We start from the raw sequence: 20,967 nt of genomic DNA, 5'->3' as shown, positions 1-20,967 counted from the left end.
CGCGATTGCAGAAACTTATCATCAGGGCTTGCACTAGGAAATAAAAAAAAAAAATAAAGAAAGAACCATAGCAAAAGTATACAACAACGTAAAATAGGAGCATCAAGTATGCCTATTGACCACTAGTACAGGCATGTTCGCAATGACTTTGTGTGCTTCGTTGAGTTAAAAAAAACTACCGCTTTTATGATCGTTTCTTCTGAGGACGTGATTTCAGACAATACACCCATCCCCTACCCTTTTCCGAATCTGATGATGTATTTGACATGAGAGATCGGTTTAACGGATTCATGCACAAACAGAAATAAGCAAAAGTGATCAAACAACCCGCTCGACTTTTTTTTTTTTAAATTGGGGTGCGGTGAGATCAGTTGTTACTTAGACTTGTATACATGATAGCATAATGCAAAGTGAAGACCGTCACAGTTGGACTTACTTTATGAACTTTACTATTATTAAGTAAACAGCGCTGTTTTCTTTTTAAATTAAGCTGTAATGTATTACTGAATTATCTTTATATCGCATCCAGTTTCACGATACTAAAATCTCACTCGCATAAGCAACATATTTATCACCGACGTACTGCCATCATCTTGGAAGTGTCAACGATAACAATACAAATTCTTGCCAGGTATTTCCCCTGTATCCGATAACCATAGTTATGGTAGACTCATGTGTTTTGATGGGGAGAGATTTATTTTGCAGCATCGATATATAACTGCTAATATCTTTATACTTAAAATAGCTCCAAGTTAACGAATTAGTACCAGCTTAAAAACTAATATTTTTTTTTAATACAACTTTTTTGTTGCTAATTTGACTTCATTGACAATACTACGCTTGACGAAGAATATTTTCACTTACGGAAAAGAATTACGATCCGCATGTTAAAACTAAGGTCATTACAGAATTAATTTCAGTATTGTTTCAAGGTATACTCAAAGCAGTCACTTACCAGTTAACTCAATGTAATTTTCAACCACAAAAAGATTTTTTAAAAAGAAACGTATCAATACTGACTGATCATTTTCCATACACATTTTTATTTATGTATAGAGACGGATGGTGGGGGTGGTGTGGTTATGAAGCTGGCTTCCTCCCTCTGAAACCTTTCTGAAAACGAGCACGACACGAAGGGAACGTTTCTCTGAGCAAGTTTTCTTGTCAGTTAGATAGTTACAAGTATGGAAACACTTCAGTTGCAGGAGCTTCATGGAGTTCTACAACCGCCTACTCTTTAGCCCGCTTCCGGATATTTCTGGATTAGTTCACGCGTGCGTATATATATATATATATATATATATATATATATATATATATATATATATATATATATATATAGTGCTAATAGCCACTTTCTCGAAGTCGTGCATACTACAAAGCAGAGGGACAGATTTTAAAATACACAACTCTAAATTCCCTATTCTTACTGACAAAAATGAAATAAAATGTAATTCATTTATAACTATGCGCGTTACCTTCTATATATATGCAATGATCGCTCACATATAAATATGCGTGTTGCCCAATAGATATACAATATTTGCATGGATTTATTGCCTTCTAGATACAGTGTGCTAGGAGCTGCCCGGTCCACTTGTTATGGCGGCGTCTTGGCTTTGGTTATCGTTATCTAGGAGGTGATCGACCACGGCGTTTTTGCCCAGATCGAGTAATTAATGGTATAAAAGATGAAGTTTTAATGGATGGAATAACAGAGATCTGAGCAGATATATCGAATAGAACAACACGTAAATATCATGATTTAATTAATTACATAAATGAAGTTGAACATGACATTGGATTGATACACTTTCTCATAGAAATAGAATTACGTATTTTATATGAAATGCAATTAACCGTTCTTTTATACCGATAAAGCGAAGTTCATCACAGAATCGAATGAATGATCAAACTCTTTGCAGCATGCCGACATAACCTAGTTGCTTCCGGTCCTTTCAGATTTAATGTCGCCATATTCTTTGTCCTCTTCATTCTATCTCTTTAGCCTCTTCTGGTCATCAACCGTAACTTGGTTGTCTCCTGTCTTTCCCCACTGAGTGGAGCACTTACATGAACCTATTTTTTCCTTGTACTTTTTCGAGACTCTCTCCCTTTCCTATGAAGCCGAATCTCTCATTTTCGTTTACTCAACTTTCCAGACTCCCGTCCTTGCATAATTTATCGAGAAATAATTGTTATTTCCCGGAGCTAAATTCTGGCTTCCCACAGAAACTCAGACTGACTAATTTCCCGAGGGAGATTACTTAAAACCTTGAATTTCGTCTGGGAACAACCTCTTCGTTTAGTTTAGCCAATTAGGATTAATTTTAAACACACACACACACACACATGATTTATCACGCACATTGAAGCTAGAATAATTCCCTCTAGTCCGCCTTAATTAGTAACTATTGGACAATTTCACTGTGTGACGCCTACTTCCAATGGCCCAGAATTGTTTCTGGCTTTTCTCAACTTTGTCATTTTCCGCTACTTGACCTTACGTTAACAATTTCTCTTCTATCTGTCTGACCGTTATCTGAACGGACTCTGATTCTAATTAAAATCCAGTCATGCTCAAAAACAAGAGCGGTTATTCATTGCAAGCTACCAGTTTATTGCAAGCCTAGCCATACGCCAATCTTAATGTTTACCTGTCTCTCTGATCACGACAACATGTGTTGCGATATCGCTCGACCTGTAAATATGTGTGTTGCGTTCAAGATATGGAGAGATTGTTCTGACCTGTGAATATGTGTGTAGCCTTCTCGATGCAATGATTGCTCTGCCCTGTGAATATGTGTGCTGCCTTCTAGATGCAATGATTGCTCTGACCTGTAAATATGTGTGTTGTCTTGAAGATATGGAGTGATTCCTCTGACCTGTGAAAGTGCGTGTTGCCTTCAAGATATGGAGTGATTGCTCTGACATGTGAATATGGTTTTGCCTTTTTGATGCAATGATTGTTTTAAGCTGTGAATATGTGTGTTGTCCTCCAGAAATGCAGTGATCCATCTGACCTGTGAATATGTGTATTGCCTTCCAGAAATGAAGTGATCTATCTGACCTGTGAATATGTGTGTTGCCTTCTAGATGCACTGATTTGCTCTGAATTGTAAAGATTGTTGCCTTAAAGATATCCAGTGAGCGTATGATCTAAATATAGTAACTGACCATATTCCGATTATGGGCACATGGTATAATGGAATGTAGACTATTCCAGATAAATCGTGTCCCTTATTGAATAATAACTATTACGGAGTGTAGACTTGTCTAAATTAATCGTATCCCCTATTGAATAATAACAATTATGGAGCGTAGACTTGTCTGAATTAATCATATTCCGTATTGAATAATCACTGTTATAGAGTGTATACTTTAATAAATATATCATATCCCGTATTGAATAATAATAGTTATGGAGTGTAGGTTTGTCTAGATAAATCTTATCCCGTGTTAAATAATGATAAATGAAGCATTTGTTGCAATAGATGTAGTAGTAGTAGTGAAGGTATTAAATAATAATAATGATAATAATAATAATAATAATAATAATAATAATAATAGTGTTAATATGACAGCGATGATGATCGTTTATGTCTGTAGAGATGCTTGCTTTAAGCTGTTTTGTTTTAGTGTGCAGAGGAGGATGATCGATTAGGTTTCTTTTTCCTCTCTAGTTTTGTGTTTCACCTGAGGTTATGGGCCCTTCCAGTGAAAATAGTGTCATTGAAAGTATGTCCAGGGGATGAAAAATGTTCTTTAGCCAGACTTCTTTCCAACTTTTGTAGTCAACCAGTCAGCTCTGTCTGAGTTGATTCTTTTATGAAGGTTTTAATTATTTCCAATATACTGAATCTGGCAAATGTTGTAAGTGATATGTAAGTGATATGTAAGCCATGAATGCTGTACTAGAAAATGTCTTTGGTTTTCGTCAAGTTTTGTACCTTCTTTATCAGCAGGACCCGGATGTGTCAATAGGCCCCCCCCCAACCATTTGGCTTAAACTTTGTTCTAAGATCTGTCAGATTTTTCGGTGTACGATAGGTAAGATTAACTTGAAGGTGTCTCACTATTCTTCAATCAGTCATTGTCATTGAACGATGAGACCTTTTTTGGAGACAGTCTGTGTGGTACATGGCGATGATGATAGATACTCTTTGTTTGACGCTTTGCTGAAGGTTCAGTCAGTGTGGTACATGATGATGATCAATACTCTTTGTTTGACCCTTTGCTGAAAGTACAGTCATTGTGGTACATCATGATGATCAATACTCTTTGTTTGACCCTTTGCTGAAGGGACATTCTGTGTGGTACATGATGATGATGATAATGGATACTCTTTGTTTGACGCTTTGCTGAAGGTTCAGTCTGTGTGGTACATGATGATGGATACTCTTTGTTTGACCCTTTGTTGAAGGGAAATTCAGTGTGGTACATGATGATGATCAATACTCTTTGTTTGACCCTTTGCTGAAGGGACAGTCTGTGTGGTACATGATGATGGATACTCTTTGTTTGACCCTTTGCTGAAGGGACAGTCTGTGTGGTACATGATGATGGGTACGCTTTGTTTGACCCTTTGTTGAATGGACAGTCTGTGTGGTACATGATGATGATGATGATCGATACTCTTTGTTTGACCCTTTGCTGAAGGTTCAGTCAGTGTGGTACATGATGATGATCAATACCCTTTGTTTGACCCTTTGCTGAAGGGACAGTCTGTGTGGTACATGATGATGATGAATAAAGTTTGTTTGACCCGTTGCTGAAGGGACAGTCCGTGTGATACATGATGATGATGATGTATAATCTTTGTTTGACCCTTTGCTGAAGGGACAGTCTGTGTGGTACATGATGATGATCAGTACTCTTTGTTTGACCCTTCGCTGAAGAGCTTATGTTATGACCATGCTTCATCATCTGTTCAGACAATTCTCTTGATCTTGCTTTAAACATCTCATCAGTAAAGCAATTCCTGCGTATTCCTACTACCTGGATATTACGGGATGTGGCGTTTACGAAAGAGATGAAGAGGAGTCATTGACTTTTATAAGTTGGTTTGGAACGAATGTCAGTAGATAGATATAGCCGAAGCTAGTGCCACTGCAAAAAAATTATCCACCAATCTACTTGTATAAGGTTTTAGCAACAATATTATTACGAAAGAAAACATATAGCATTATTGTTAAGTTTCACACTAACCCACTTACGTATGGATTCGACAAGATTAAAACAAATCATAACACAATATAACATTTAATATTAGCAAACTCTCGTCTAGATACGATAGAAAATAATTTTGTTTGAAAGTCAAACATTTCTCGCACAATATAACAACACACCGACCAATTCATGTTAGGCAAATACGACCATATTAAAATAAAACAGCAATACAAATAGTAATTACAAATATAAGCGTATATTCGGTCATCTTTGTTTAGTGTTCGGTCTGCAGATAGCGAAGTGGTTCTCAGTTAAAAAGAAAAAATAATTTCCCGAGAGCAAGAATCGAAATATAAACCTTGGGCTTTGAAATACAACATTTTCATGGTTTGCTGCCTTGGCTTACCAATGCTGTTAGGACTGATTTTTTTTCAGCAAATTGTATTGAAAGCAATTTTTTTAAATTCATGTACTACAAATGTGTTATATTTAAAAAAGACTGTGCTTTTTTATGTGGGAATTGTAAAACACATCTTTTCTTATGTTCTAAGTCAGAGAATTTAGACTCAGTAGTGGAAGGTATGTTGAGCAAGACGAATCTTTACTGTTCAGCATAGCAGTAAAATTTCACGTGTTTCATGGAAAAAATTGTTACAGCAGATTTTTTAAAAATCTAACGACGCATACAGGCCTAGAGATTAGTCAGTAGGAAAAGGTATAGAGCTTTTGGGTTCTGGTGAAGTTACGATGCAAACTCATCAAAACGTATGTCCTTAATTGATCTCTAAATCGGGTATAAGCGAGACACCACATTGCGCAAATTAGTTAAGAACCAAAAGTTTCGTATTTCTTACAGGTAAGCAGCTATATCTATTTTTTTAAATTTTCTGCAGAGTATAGGGATTTTTTTAATGTTAAAATGTTAAGAGTTATGTCTAATATAGACACGTTTTGCAACATTTTTGTATTATTTTAATATTCTTTTTCTATTCTTTTTATTATAATGTATTGAAAAGTTTAATTGTTTAAGGAATTTATATTTACTTGTAATTATTCTATTGATTACTGTAAAAGACGAGTTCACTACCAAATTCATGCTCAATAATAGTTAATTTATGAATAAAATATTCTTTAAGTAATAGAGAATAATATTTTGGTATTCTGTTTCAAATTCAATAAAATACTTTTCTACAAAATGATTGTTATATTAGTCTCATATATTGAGTTTTTACACACTTTTGGCTATCATGAATTATTAGATATTTAATTATTTGTATTACATTCTTAAATACAGAAATGAGAGAATTGTATGAAGTTGGTAAGCTTGAAGAATATATATATATATATATATATATATATATATATATATATATATATATATATATATATATATATATATATATAATTTCAATAAAATTAGTTCGATTCGCCAGAAACCCCAAGCCTCGTTTTTCTTACAGCGAACCCGTACCTCTTGTTCAGCCTTCCCCATGATGTAGGCGTATCTACACCGTTAAGAGTAACACAGGGAGCATGAACTCTTTTTCTCTCTCTCTGACCACGGGTGAAAGTCGTTTCTTAAAGTTATGAGTAAATTTTCTCAAAACAATACCATGAAAGTCCTTATACACAAGAGTTGTGATACAATAGTGTTTTTGTTAAGCGTCAGCTGTTTATTGTTTAATTTGTATTTTGTTTGTCCTGCGCTAGCTGTATAATATAGGTCTCTCTCTCTCTCTCTCTCTCTCTCTCTCTCTCTCTCTCTCTATATATATATATATATATATATATATATATATATATATATATATATATATATATATATATTGTGTGTGTGTGTGTGTGTGTGTGTGTGTGTGTGAGAGAGAGAGAGAGAGAGAGAGAGAGAGAGAGAGACTTATTTGTTCGGCGTGGATCAGCCGCGCAGACAACATGTCTGACTAATTTAGATTCTACAAGCTGCTCAGCTGTTGTGCTAGGGTAAACGAAGCTGAAATCTCAATGTAGTCATGTTAGTTTTCTTTTATTATACGTGGGTGTGGCACATGAGAAAAGATCGAAGTAAGTGTGCTAAGTGTTTTGTTCTGGTGTATAATTCTTTTAGTTTTGTCGTATCCAAGACACGAGTGGGTTGGTGCAAAATTTAATAAATGTGTCAATTTACTTGACATTATTCTGTGTGTTTGTGTGTGTTCTCGTATCCAGATTAAAGTGTGTTGATAAAAAATTTGTATGTGTCTAGAAAGTGTTATGTATCTTTAATTTGTATCTGTTCTTTCTCCATGATTATATTATGTATAGTTGTATTTTGGACTTGACCGTGTCCAAAATTAAGTTCACTGTGTACCGGACCAGGGACATTGCTGTTGTTTTTATTTTGTAAATAACATAAAATATAGCTAAATTTTCTCTGTGAGTGTTGACTAAATATTAAATTGGTTACTAATGTAAACTTGATTCTAGGACATTGGAATTCCCTCATTGAAAGATCTGCTGTGTCTGATGTTTCCCACGTTTTTTTTTTTTTTTTAAAATTATAATTTTAGTTGGAGATTGTATCTTGTTGACAACTTAGAATATTCTAGAACGGACAATTCCATTAAGTGACAGAGTATCTTCAGAAAATGCTAATTGCGGCCTAGGTTAAGTAGAGGGGTTTATAATCTTGTTTACTTATAAATTACTCATTCTTGCATTTAACATCTGAGTCAGAATCATCCGTATTGTTGCATTCAGTATTTAATTTGGGTGGAATTATTTATTCTAATTATTAATCACTGGAAATACAGAGTGCTCATCTATAAATTCTTGGACCGGAACATTCATTTAGAATTATAGCGATTTCATACTGGAACATGTTTAGATTATATTATTGTGATACATCAAAAGACTGTTAGCACATCGCCACAGTATAGGCAACTGTCACTTTAGCATATTCAAGACTACAGGCACGTCAGCACATTCAGTATTGGAACGTATTTGGAATACCGCTGTAATTTAGTTTGAAATTTATACATTTGGACTTGTGATAAAACAATTAGGACTATTTTGGTATTTAATTCGCAATACACTAAGTTCCATTTATATTTTCACTTTATATTCCAGGGCAATACATATTTGTTGAATTTTACAAAATGTGTTGGTTTTCGTTCTTTTTTGCTACTTAATTTAAGACCACTGAGTCGTAATAGTCCGCTTTAATATTGCAAGTTGTTTGCTCTCGATATGAATTTGTGAGAGTTTTCCTTCCGTGTTGCTATTTCATTTCAATATCATCGACCCAGTGGTACCGAGTGAGCCTCAAAAGCCGGCTCCATAGTTCCCCCTTCAATATGTTAGCATTCAGGGGCCGTCATTGCAGCCCAAAGCCGTTCCATCTATACTGAGGTAGTTTTTATTTTATTTGGAACTCAAAGTTCTTGATGCTTAAAACTATCTCGAAACGTTTTACTAGGAAATGCAAGCTTGTATTCCGTTATTACTTTCTAAGGGGACATTCAAAGTATTGACTGGTATGGGTTCATTGGTTTTATTTTTCACGAGATAATCTGTCTTGTCCTGAAAGTAGGCGGGTGATTGATGGACACATGGTCTCATAAAATTGTTCAGGTATACAGACACCTTTCCGAAAAAGTTATTTTGATCTACCAGCGTTGCCAGGTTTATGGATCTAAGCAAGAGATAAAACCTTCATATTCTATAATAAAAAATAATAAAAAATTGGGTGGGTGGATAAGGTATTTCGTTGTTGGCCGAACTTTGTGTCCATCTTGAAGCGTTTCATCAATGGTATTTGTCACCATTTGGCAGAGTCAAGTGCCAAATCCTGCTCTAGTTCTTTGTAGAACCTGGCGTAGCTCAATTATCTGTTGGTTTCATTAATATATTCATCTATGTGCATGAGTTCCACGACGGAGCCTTATGTGCCAGTCTGGTGATGGTGTCTGTTGTGCTCTTCCGTATCGCTAGGGCTTTTTTCTCCTTCTTTACTTAAAATGTTAATATTTGTCTGAATGATTATAGCGTTTTTTAAATGTTATTTTATATCGACGCAATGAAGGTCTCTAGCTTTTAGGTGATGTCCAATTACTTTTTTCGAATCAAGGGTTCGCTTAATCATTTTCTTCTGACCGTTTGGGGCTTAATTGCAAAGTGGACCTCTAGTCTTAGTCCGCAGCTGAATCCGTTAGTCCGTTAGTGTCTTTAAGAAGCTCACCTCTATCGTATGTCTTCAAGAAACTCCTCTCTTTGTCTTGGAGGAGGGACAGAAACTCGCCTCTATGTCTTGGGGGAGGGACAGAAACTCACCTCTCTGTCTTGGGGGAGGGACAGAAACTCACCCCTCTGTCTTGGGGGAGGGACAGAAACTGAAACTCATAAAGAGCATTGTTGTCTCCGCTTATGTGAACTGTTATGTGATTAACTGCGTGTGTGATTAGCTTATGTGAACTGTTATGTGATTAACTGCGTGTGTGATTAGCTTATGTGAATTGTTATGTGATTAACTGCGTGTGTGATTATCAGTTTTGGAAGAGTTCTTCTTTTTAATGTTCGGCCTCTTGCTCTTTCTCATGAATTTTCAGATTTTTTGTGGTTTCAAACATCTTTGCAGACGGTCGCAGATAATGTCTCCTGATTTTGCAGATAGTCTCTGTAGATCTTTGTTTAGCTTGAAACGAAATTTGTTCAATTGTTCTTCGATCGATATTAAACTTAACTCCATTGCAGATTTGACGGCGTATTGGAGATCTAAGTTCTCCTTAAACAGGGATGCAAGTGACATGATTTCTCAAGGAGTTATTTTGTTCCATTGTTTTACAAACCTCTTTTAACTTTGACCAATAATTTGTGGTTTGATGTTGATTTTAAGACATTTGACTTTCGTATTAGCTTCCTGCAAATGACAAAAGAGTGGATGATGGTGAAGGCGAAGTAAAGAACTGATTTTATTCCTTATATTTTCTGTTTTCAGAAAGTTTGCTTGAGAATAGTGATGCGGTAAGGCGGAAAAGTGACATATAAAATGAAAAAAAATAATTATCAAAATCAGTGACGTGTAGTACAAGACAGAATGGATGCAAGTACTATCAAATGTAAATCATTCAGCAAATAATAATCCTTCAAAATGTACCTGATGCACTTAAAAGTCATGTTAGTTGCAGAATGATTAGATGCATAAAACAAAACAACAGACAGAGCGCTGGGGGAATTCCTTGTAGTCCTATGACGATGTAAGCCTTGTACTCACAGCATTCAGGAAGCGGCAGCAAAGATGGGTACGGTGAGGGTACCTCTCCATGCTGAGAAAAGAGAGAGTGTGGGTATAAAATCATCATGTTCAAGGTTCATAATACAACCTTTACAGAGTATATGTACATCTTAGTGACTAATATAATAACTATAACTAGATTAATTCAAATTTGAATCACATTAATTTCATTTTTGTACTTCTCTAATTTCAGCTTGTTGGGTCTACTTTTCTTTTCTGTTGGGATAAACGTACTTCAGTCGTATTCAGTTTCTGAAAATTGAGGGTCTTGGGAAGTTTTAAATAATTTACATGCCCAGAACATTGGGGGTCTAAGACCAAGTTTACACGATGCACAGCCGCAGGACACTGGGGGTCTAAGACCAACATTTTAAGGTCTAGGAAACGTCTTTAGAGAACTCTGGAGATTCGCATTCTGCTTGAAACACAATGTAACCCTCTAACCTGTTTAATGATATTGGCGTCTAGCCTGTTGAATGATATTAGCGTATTTTTAAAAAATATAATTCTGTCTTATAATCATGTATACAAACACAGAACATAGGATCAAGGGATAAGCGCTTTCCTCTCTCTTTGGCATATAGATGATAATCTGTAATGATACATTACATTCCTAAATCGAAAACCAGTCTTAATTTTCCCTTGTCTAGCAAGCCCTTTCCCTCGACCGTTTTATGTTATTTTTATTTGTGGGGGCAATGGGGATGAACATTGCGCATGGGATAGGGGCGCTGGTGCGTGGCGAGCATCGCAGTTGATGCCGTTACTCGTTAGATGGGCTCGATTCCTGCATTTATATATAGTAATACTGATATAATAGTAGGTATAGATTTGACCAATAGAACTTGGCTCTTTAGACACGATAGATCCTACCTAATGGGCAGGTGGTTCCTAGAGATAGGACTAAGTACACACTAAAAACGGAGCTCTTGCTAAACTCGCTCCATAAGCGAACGTGACCTCAATAAAAATCATATTTGTTATAAGCAGCACAGAGGATGTCCCATATATTTTGACACTTTCTTTTAGCATTTTTACAACCACGCTTTTATCATTACTCACCGTCACTACACAATTTAAACACAAATCATATAATTTTGATGGAAATGTAAGAGAAATTAGATACATATATATATACAAACATTTTTACAAGAATTATGTAATTTGATACAAGAGTATGGCCGACGGCATATCATATGTCGGACACGGTTGACTCATTATATGTCTGCTTTATGTTTAATAGCCCTGTGTTGGCGCTATCAGCGAAATAGCCATGTGTGTGTTGGCGCTATCAGCCAAATAACCCTCTGTGTGTTGGCGCTATCAGCGAAATAGCCATATGTGTGTTGGCGCTATCAGCCAAATAACCCTCTGTGTGTTGGCGCTATCAGCAAAATAGTCTTCTGTGTGTTGGCGCTATCAGCGAAATATCCATCTGTGTGTTGGCGTTATCAGCCAAATAACTCTCTGTGTGTTGGCGCTATCAGCAAAATAGCCATCTGTGTGTTGGCGCTATCATCGAAATAGCCCTCCGTGTGGTGGCGCTTTCATTGAAATAGCCCTCGGTTTATTGGCGCTATCAGCGAAATAGCCCTATGTGTAGGCGCTATCAGCGGGGCACGGTTGACGCTGGAGTTTATTAACAAATGAGTCTCAAAGATCAGAACCTTTGGCCAAGGTATGCTGTTTTGAACTAAACTTACTGACTTTTTCTTATTAAATTTACCATGACCGTGATTCCTGACCTTTAGACAACTGGATCAGGATCCAAAGTTTTTTTTTGTTCTGTTTTAAGTACCCAAAGTGAAAGCCATCCACAAAGACCTTTACATTCGACCTGTTGTCTCCAAAATCAGTAGGCTTCTTACCCAACATATCAGTCATGCGCAAACCATTATGCAGTTTCATTTTCAATAAATGAATTATTCTTGCAGAAAAATATGTCTCAATCAGTGACCGTGCCCTTTGACCTTTTCACCACAAAGTCAGTGCTCTTCTTCCTTATTCAAGTGCCTGCCATCCACAATGTTTGGTCCAAGCCCATGAGGCATAACTTCTGTTATTATGCAGAATGAGTTGTTATTTTCTTTCAATCAGAACGATCTAGTCATTAGACCTGTGCATTCGAAAATAGATGGTTGTTTTACTTACTCCAAATGCAAGCCAAATAAAGGTCCAGCTAAGTGAAATACAACTAATGTTGCTGTTCAGAAACCGTTTCTTTTTTTTTAATCAGTTATCTCAATCTTTGAGCTTTTAACCCTGAAATCGATAGGCTTCTTCCTTATCCCAAGTGATAACCATCCACAACGTTTGGTCTAGGTCTATGATCTACAATTAATGTAATTGTGCGGAAACCAATTTTACTCTTTCAGTCAGCGTGATTTTAAACTTTTACCTTATAACCCCAAAATCAAGAAGCTTCTTCCATTCTAAAAGTACGAGTCATATTTTGGCTAAGGTATGTGACGCTGAACTAATGTAATGTACAGAAACCATTTTTCTTCTTTTTAGTGACCTTAACCTTTGACTTCCTTTTCAAAGGTTCAAACCATTCACACTGATTTGTAATCGTTATTGGTAACAGACAGACATCATAACACATATTTTATCTTTATATATATATATATATATATATATATATATATATATATATATATATATATATATATATATATATCAGGTCATCTATTTATGCACACAAACGTTATTGCCGCACGTAGTTTTTGCTTATGGTAATCGTGCTGGAAAGGTAATCATTTTATAACATCTGTCAAACAAAATTCACGAATGCAAATAAGCATGTCAAGTTTTATTTTGACATTGGATGGTTTTGTGCACTCGTACTAGCAATTTTATCAGGATGGACGGACGGCCAGACATAATATACAACCAAGTCAACGCCTGCTGCACACAGCCATTATTGCGTCATGCATGAAGTGATCTATCAAGACTAGATGTTGTCTTGGCGCCCACTCAAGTTGATGCGGATAATTAATCGGTCATATAAGCCCAATGTTCTTACTTCAAAGTGATTATAGCGGCTTATAAGTCTTAAAAGTATATATAGCAATTTGAGACGTTTTGGAACGGTGTGGAGAGAGAGAAGAGAAGGGGAGCAATGGGCTAAATTTATATTTATTATGCTACGTGGATGAGAGATAGAGAGATAGAGAGAGAGAGAGAGAGAGAGAGAGATAGTTTAACATATTGTAGATTTGTAAAACATTCCAAGATTCGTTGTTTATTCCCCTTAACTATATATATATATATATATATATATATATATATATATATATATATATATATATATATATATATATATATATATATATATATTCACTAGAAAGAAATGCATTCAACTCAGTATCTGTGTGCAAGCAATGATTCCAAGCCAATATTTAGAATACACTGACATCAGAGTTGCGACAGGCACATTCTCCGGATCTGATTTGACTTCTTCATTATATCCAAAGAATTAATTCACAGGACAAGAAACCCATTTCTTGTTGATAAAGCCTTTTAATTATCAAGGAAGGGCATATAAAAATTGAGGGAGAGAAAAAAAAAGAGAAAAAAGAGAAAAAAACAAGCGTCAAGATTGAGCTTCATCTATGAATTGTACATATCTATGTCAGGCGACGCACAAGGGGTCCAAATTGATCCCTATGTCCCCTATGTTGAGAATCCTCCAAGATGGGCTAGACACAAATTGCTAGTTTCAAATCTAGATATCGGAAAACATGCGGACATTGTTTTTAATGTATACTAAACTAATGCTCTTCCCTTATAAACTGTGACTGGTATTTCAAATGTTACTTATAAAATGTCGTAAATTAACTAATTTTGCTTCTTTTGTATAAATGGAACTGGTGGTTCGTCTTTCAGGTGGAGAAAATCGCAGTACTCGGGTGTCGTTAAGTGATGTTTAAGGTGGAGAACACTGACCCAAAACAGTGGTTGTTTGAACCAACAGCTGCGATGCAGCAGAGTTGACCGACTATCGACTCTACCCTCATCTGACAAACTTTAAAATATCACAAATCTCAGCGGACCGCTTTGAGAACAACACCACTACTGGAAAGGTGTGATCCATTATGTAATCTCAACCATACTCATAGCTTGTTTTATTTTCGAGCCTGATGGTCCGAACCTAGGTGTTACATGTTTCGAACCTGATGGTCCGATATCTAGGGGTTAGAGGTTTCGAACCTGATGGTCCAATATCTAAGGGTTAGAGGTTTCGAACCTGATGGTCCAATATCTAGGGGTTAGATGTTTAGAACCTGATGGCCCGAGATCTAGGTGTTAGAGGTTTCGAACCTGACGATCTGAGATATAGGTGTTAGAGATTTCGAACCTGATGGTCCGAGATCCAGGTGTTAGAGGTTTCGAACCTGATGATTTGAGATCTAGGTGTTAGAAGCTTCCAACCTGATGGTCCGGGACTAGGTGTTAGAGGTTTTGAAGCTGATGGTCCGAGATCTAGGTGTTAGAGGTTTCGAATATGAAGGTCCGAAATCTAGGGGCTAGAGGTTTTCGGACCTGATGATCTGAGATCTAAGTGTTAGAGGTTTTGAACATCATGGCCTGAGATCTAGGTGTTAGAAGTTTCGAACCTGATGGTCTGATATGTAGGTGTTAGAGGTTTCGAACCTCAAGGTTTCAGATCTAGGTGTTATAAATTTCGAACCTGATGGTCCGATATCCAGATGTTAGAGGTTTCTAACCTGATGATCTGAGATCTAGGTGTTAGAGTTTCGAACCTCGTGGTCTGAGATATTAATGTTTTAAGTTTCGAACTCGATGGTCCGAGATCTATATACTTATTCGTATCGAATATAGAGCTATTAAAAAAATTATATTAATATTCCTCGTCCAATTTTCACAAATTTGTTAGTAAATGCTTAATATTCATATACGTTTAGAAGGGGTTATTGCTACAATAAGCGAAAAACAAGATTTTATTTACAAAACTATGCAATCAAACTAAATCAGTACACGTGTGTCCTGTTCTTCCGCGATCAGACCACACAATGTGCAAAATGATGTTAAGCTGACCTTTGTGACAGAGCTGTGGAGTTACCGGCAGACCGGGAAATAAACCAATTTTCATGATTTTATCTCAATGCGGACTCGAGTAAAAGTGCATTAACATTGTGTGTGTGTGTGTGTGTGTGTGTGTGTGTGTGAGGGGGGATCAGTGACCTAGTATCTAAGGATAAAACTTTAACGGTGAGACAAAAGACGCCCTAGAGTGACAAACAGAATTGTACCATGGTACATTCCTATATCTCAAACAACCTTCAAAATATAGTGCATAAATAGAAGAAACCTTAAAATATTGACATTTGACCTTGAACATAGAACCTATATACACGGATTGCAATGCCTCTTTTAGTGACAATAAATCATGTACACCAAGTTTCATCCACTCGTCTTAAAACAACTCGTAAGCTATATTGCATAAAGAAAAGAGTAACTGAAAATATTGCATTGACCTTAAAGATAGGGCCCCCAATAAAGTTCATTATACACCTTTTTAGTGATGTTATGCAAGTATACCAAATTCTTAATGTTAAAAAGCTCTAGACTGTGACGGAAAACTTAAAATACTAAGCTGTGACCTTGACCTCAAAGATAAATCCACCAATAAGATACACAACACACGTATATAATGATATATAAGCACACCGAGTTTCATTATTCTATCGCAAATGGCATGAAAATTGTAGAGCGAGCGGAAAATTGTGATGGAAACCTTAAAGTACCGTACCACAGTCATGACTTTGCAAACAGAAGCTTGGAACGAACTGAAACATGAATATTATCCCCAACACCGTTTGTTACAAGCGGTAGACAATAAAGAAGCGCAAAAACATTAGGGTCTAGCAATAGGGCGGTTCTGAATTAACTGCATCTCCGAAACAAAGGACATTTTTACTCACATTATTTTTACTAAAACTAATGACACAGACAATAATTAGCGTTTGAAGAGAAGTTTTCATCATGTACACTAACAACGCAGTTCTGTAAACAAGCCATCGCCCCCTTCTGTTTCTCCCTCTACTGTCGGACAGACTTTCCCCGTAACATTATTGCGTTCTAATGCATCAGCCCAATTCTAACTAGTCTGAATTACGCTTTCCTCCATCAAGGGAAGGGAAATAGCTTCGTTGCAAGAACTTCTCATCCAACCCCTTATGCAACAATCGAGCTAATATAACAAGTTGAAAACAACAGCAATGGGGGTGGGAAGAAGAAAAATGTAAAGCGCGAATAAGCGAGCCAGGTAACTCTGAAATCCATTTAAATCACTCTTTTAAAATTTAAAGACGATGTTGGTTGATTGGCTGTCATTTAGTGGCACTTCCAGTGCATTAGTGGCTATCTCAAACTGAGAAAAAGGGAGCCATGCTCCTTTCCCAATAACACACTTAGGCTGGTATTGAACCGGCAACCAAAGAAACTCTTATACTACTCTGTATGGCAAACTTCGACCTTTTAAATGAGACAGAAGATGGAGTAGAGAGTTGCCATGGAGGGGAACGACAAATTGCAAGTGTGTGTGTGTGTGTGTGTGTGTGTGTGTGTGTGTATGTGTGTGTGTGATCTGGATTTTTAACGTAGCTTTAACAATTTTTCAGTCATATCGCTACGATGTCTGCAGTGTGACATTTTTTTTTTTAGTGATGTTGAGCACTGGAGCATCATGCCGCATACATTTAGTATGATGTCCCACTCAGTCACATTATCCTGACACCAGGCCGACCAGTCCTAACACTAACCTCTTAATGCTGAGCGCCAAGCGAGGCAGCTTGTTAGTACCATTTTTGTAAGTCTTTGGTATGACTTGGTTGGGGATCGAACCCACGACCTACCGTATCCGAGGCGGACGTTCTAACCACTAGGACACCTGAGCGGTCTATTGCAAGAGTGAGGTCACTACTGGATTTTGTTGTTGTTGTGAGTAAACAAAGATGGTGTGCAAGTTGTCGATGTTTATGTATAGGGCTTAAACGCATGTCATCAAAAATACAGGCTATATGGTGCCTATTGACAGTTAAGTTCTAAAATTGTAAAGATAAAACTATAGGAAGATAAACCATTTAAAATAAAAACACTGTTATACAAGAAAGCATATGATTTAGTAAATTGTGTTTTTCCTATAATACTTACCTAATTACATTACATAAGGATAACTTTTTTTTGCTAACAGGTTAACTCACATTTCTACCGCTAATATCTAACGATATCTCCAGTCATAACCATTTTTTCTTTAAAAAAAATAATTTTTTTTTTTTACTAAGCGACACCTTAAAGGATGCTTCCAATGCTGGAAAGGTGAAATGTGATCATGCAAGTTTTACATGAGAGCTGATTGATGTGGATGACATGGGCTCGAACTTAAATGAGTTAAGCCATGGCAACACCCAGGGGAGATTCCATTTTGGTAATAACGCGAGTGAGCGTCGTCTGGATATATCAAAATTGTCCAATATCGTATCGTCCATAATGTCCGAAATCATGGACCGGTATCCCTTTAGAGTGATAGAGGCTGACAGCTTGGCGTCGATGAAAAAGAAATAAAAAATGAGGTAAAGATTATTTAAGTTTTTCTTCTTGCATGACTTTCCAGTGAAATCGTGGTATAAAGGATGTATAAACAACAGAAAATGTAGACATTCTGGGAATACAGGGCATACGCCGAGAAAATGCCCAAAATACATACATAAAAACAAATCACAAGATGTATATTACAGAAGCGACAATTTTTCCCAATCATAAGGAGAGTGTGTGTGTGTGTGATTTGGATTTTTAACCTAGCTTGAACAAGTTTTCAGTCATATCGCTACGATGTCTGCAGTGTGGCAGCTTATGGTGATGTCTAGCACTGGGGCATCATGCCGCAGACATGTAGCATGATGTCCCACCCAGTCACATTATCCTGGCACCAGGCCAACCAGTCCTCACACTAAACTCTTAAAGCTGAGAACCAAGCGAGGCAGCTGTTAGTTCCATTTTTATATGCCTTCCCCAATCATAAGGAGCCGAGAAAAGAATAGTGGGAAGCAACAGGAACAACAACAACAACAGAATCAAATAAAACTCAGAAACAAACAAAAAAGCAAGAAGGACAACTTCTGAAGATAATAATAATAATAATAATAATAATGAGGACTTTGTATAGCGCCTAATCTTCAGAAGCTCTAAACGCTTTACAACATTAGACAACACATATAAGATACAAAACATATATAATGATATGATTACAAAAACAAACACCTTGAAATTAACAAACATAAAAAACATGCTGAGAATATTTAAGGTAGGAAACATTGTTAGGTCTTTAAGTTTGTTCTTGCAGTCGAAATAAGTGAGTTTTGAGAGCACTCTTGAATGGGATCACTGTGTCTTTGTGTCTAAGTTCAGTTGGCAATTCATTCTACGTTGCTGGGCCCTGATATGCAAAAGAACGTTGTCCATATGACTGTTTCCATAGTGGGAATACTGAGTATACGATTGTCAGAAGAGAAGCGTAAGTATCTTGCAAGTGTGTACACATGGGTGAGGTCGAATAGGTATGTTGGACTAGAGTCCGTCAGTGTTGTTGTTGCTGTGGGGCTTAACGCCATTTTTCAGCACACGATATGCTTATACATGGCGGCCAGTATTAATGGTGGAGGAAGAACCAGGGAAAACCCCGGAAAGAACCACCGAACCACGACAAGCTACTGGCAAGCTTTCTCACATACCCACATTGGCCGAATCCGAGACTCGAACCGGCGCAGAAGTCCGTCAGTCCGTCAGTGAAACGTAGCACAGAGAAAAAATTTTGCGTTTGATTCTAGATCGAATGGATAGCCAGTGTACGGTACAGAGCAGCGGGGAGGTGTGCTCTGATCGTGGTACTCTAAGTATGATCCGAGCAGCTGCGTTTTGAACTTTTTCAAATTTCTGGAGTAGATATTGAGATGAATCAGACAGAATTGAGTTACAATACTCCAGTCTTGAAAGTACTAATGAATACACAAGTGTTTTAGTGGCATCAACTGAAAGATATTTGCGAATTGAGCTGATGCGTCTCAGCTCAAGATATGCAGCCTTGCATATGTTCATGACAAGTTGGTACAATGTGAGAGTACGGTCCAGAGTAACAGCTAGGTTTCGTACTGATTGTGTGAATTTAATGTTGGTGTTGCTGATATTTATTGTTTGAGGTAAAGGATATGAATGAGAAAGTCTTTGTGTTGTGATTAGAATGGCCTCAGTTTTATCATCGTTCATCTGCAGCTTGTTACATGTCATCCATGATTTCACATCAGAAATGCACCTCTCTACACCTTGGATGGTAGCATCAACTCAGTTGGGTGGCTAGATTTGTATATATGGGTGTCATCAGCGTACAATTGGTGAGACACTGGATGATGATCTATAACACTTGAGAGCGGCTGAGTGTACAGAATGTCATTAACTACTTTTAGAAGACTAGTTTCAGTACTGTGGTAAGGGCGATATGCAGATTGTACATTGCTAAAAAGACTGTTTGAATTCAGATGAGATACAAGCTGGGATAGAACAACCTTTTCTAAGATTTTTTCTATGCATGGGAGATTAGAAACTGGGCGGTAGTTCTTTAAATCGTTATGGTCTAGTGTTGGTTTCTTCAGCAGAGGCTTTACAATGGCTGTTTTGAAAAATGATGGGAATCCCCATGATGAGAGAGAGGTATTAACACCATCAGTTAGTGAAGGCAATACTGTATCTAAGCGCTTAAGCAGAGTGATGTTGGAATTGGATCAAGTTCACATGACTTTGGTGCACTCTTCATCAGGATTGTACGTACGAAATCCATAGAGACAATTTCAAATGCTGCTAATGGTTGCCGCTCAAATTCTATATCTCAACTGTATGGTGACGACGAATCAATTGAAATTGTGGTGTCAAGCTTATCTCTAATGGTTTGTACTTTGTCACGGAAGAAATTTGCAAACATGTCCGGAAAGTCAACTGGAGAGAAGGTAGTTGGAAGTGGTGTAGATTTGTTCCTTGACATTAGCTTGTTAGTAATCTCGAAGAGCTCTTTGCCGCTGAAACTTCGATGATCTTAGTAGTGTAGTGGGCTGATTTCGCTGCATGGGCTATATTTGTGACCTTCTCCTTAGCGACTTCATAGATTTGCTTATGAATAGTGAGTCTGGTGGAAAGCCAAAGCCTCTCAGCTTTACGGCGGTCTCTTTTAGCAGTGCGAAGCTGGTCCCTAACACTGCTATACCATGGAGAACACTTTTGAATTGATACTCTGCACTTGGTAGCTGTGGCATGTTTGTCGAGCAATAAACGCAGGCAGTTATCGTGTTGGTCTGCTGTAGGAGGTAAGCAAGTTGTTAGGTTTGCTTGGATGCCATGCATCAGTTTGGTTCTATTTATCATACCGAGGTTTCTCTTAGTAGCAGATAAAGGTGGAGGGTTAGGGACTGATACGTCAAGATGGCATATAATGCAGAGGTGATCTGATGCAAGGTCAC

The sequence above is a fragment of the Sinohyriopsis cumingii genome, chromosome 1 (genome assembly GCF_028554795.1).
Source record: "Sinohyriopsis cumingii isolate HCF-2022 chromosome 1, ASM2855479v2, whole genome shotgun sequence".
In the NCBI taxonomy this organism is placed as follows: Eukaryota; Metazoa; Mollusca; class Bivalvia; order Unionida; family Unionidae; genus Sinohyriopsis; species Sinohyriopsis cumingii.
The sequence above is the reverse complement of the archived record's forward strand: the minus strand, read 5'-3'. Positions refer to the sequence as shown.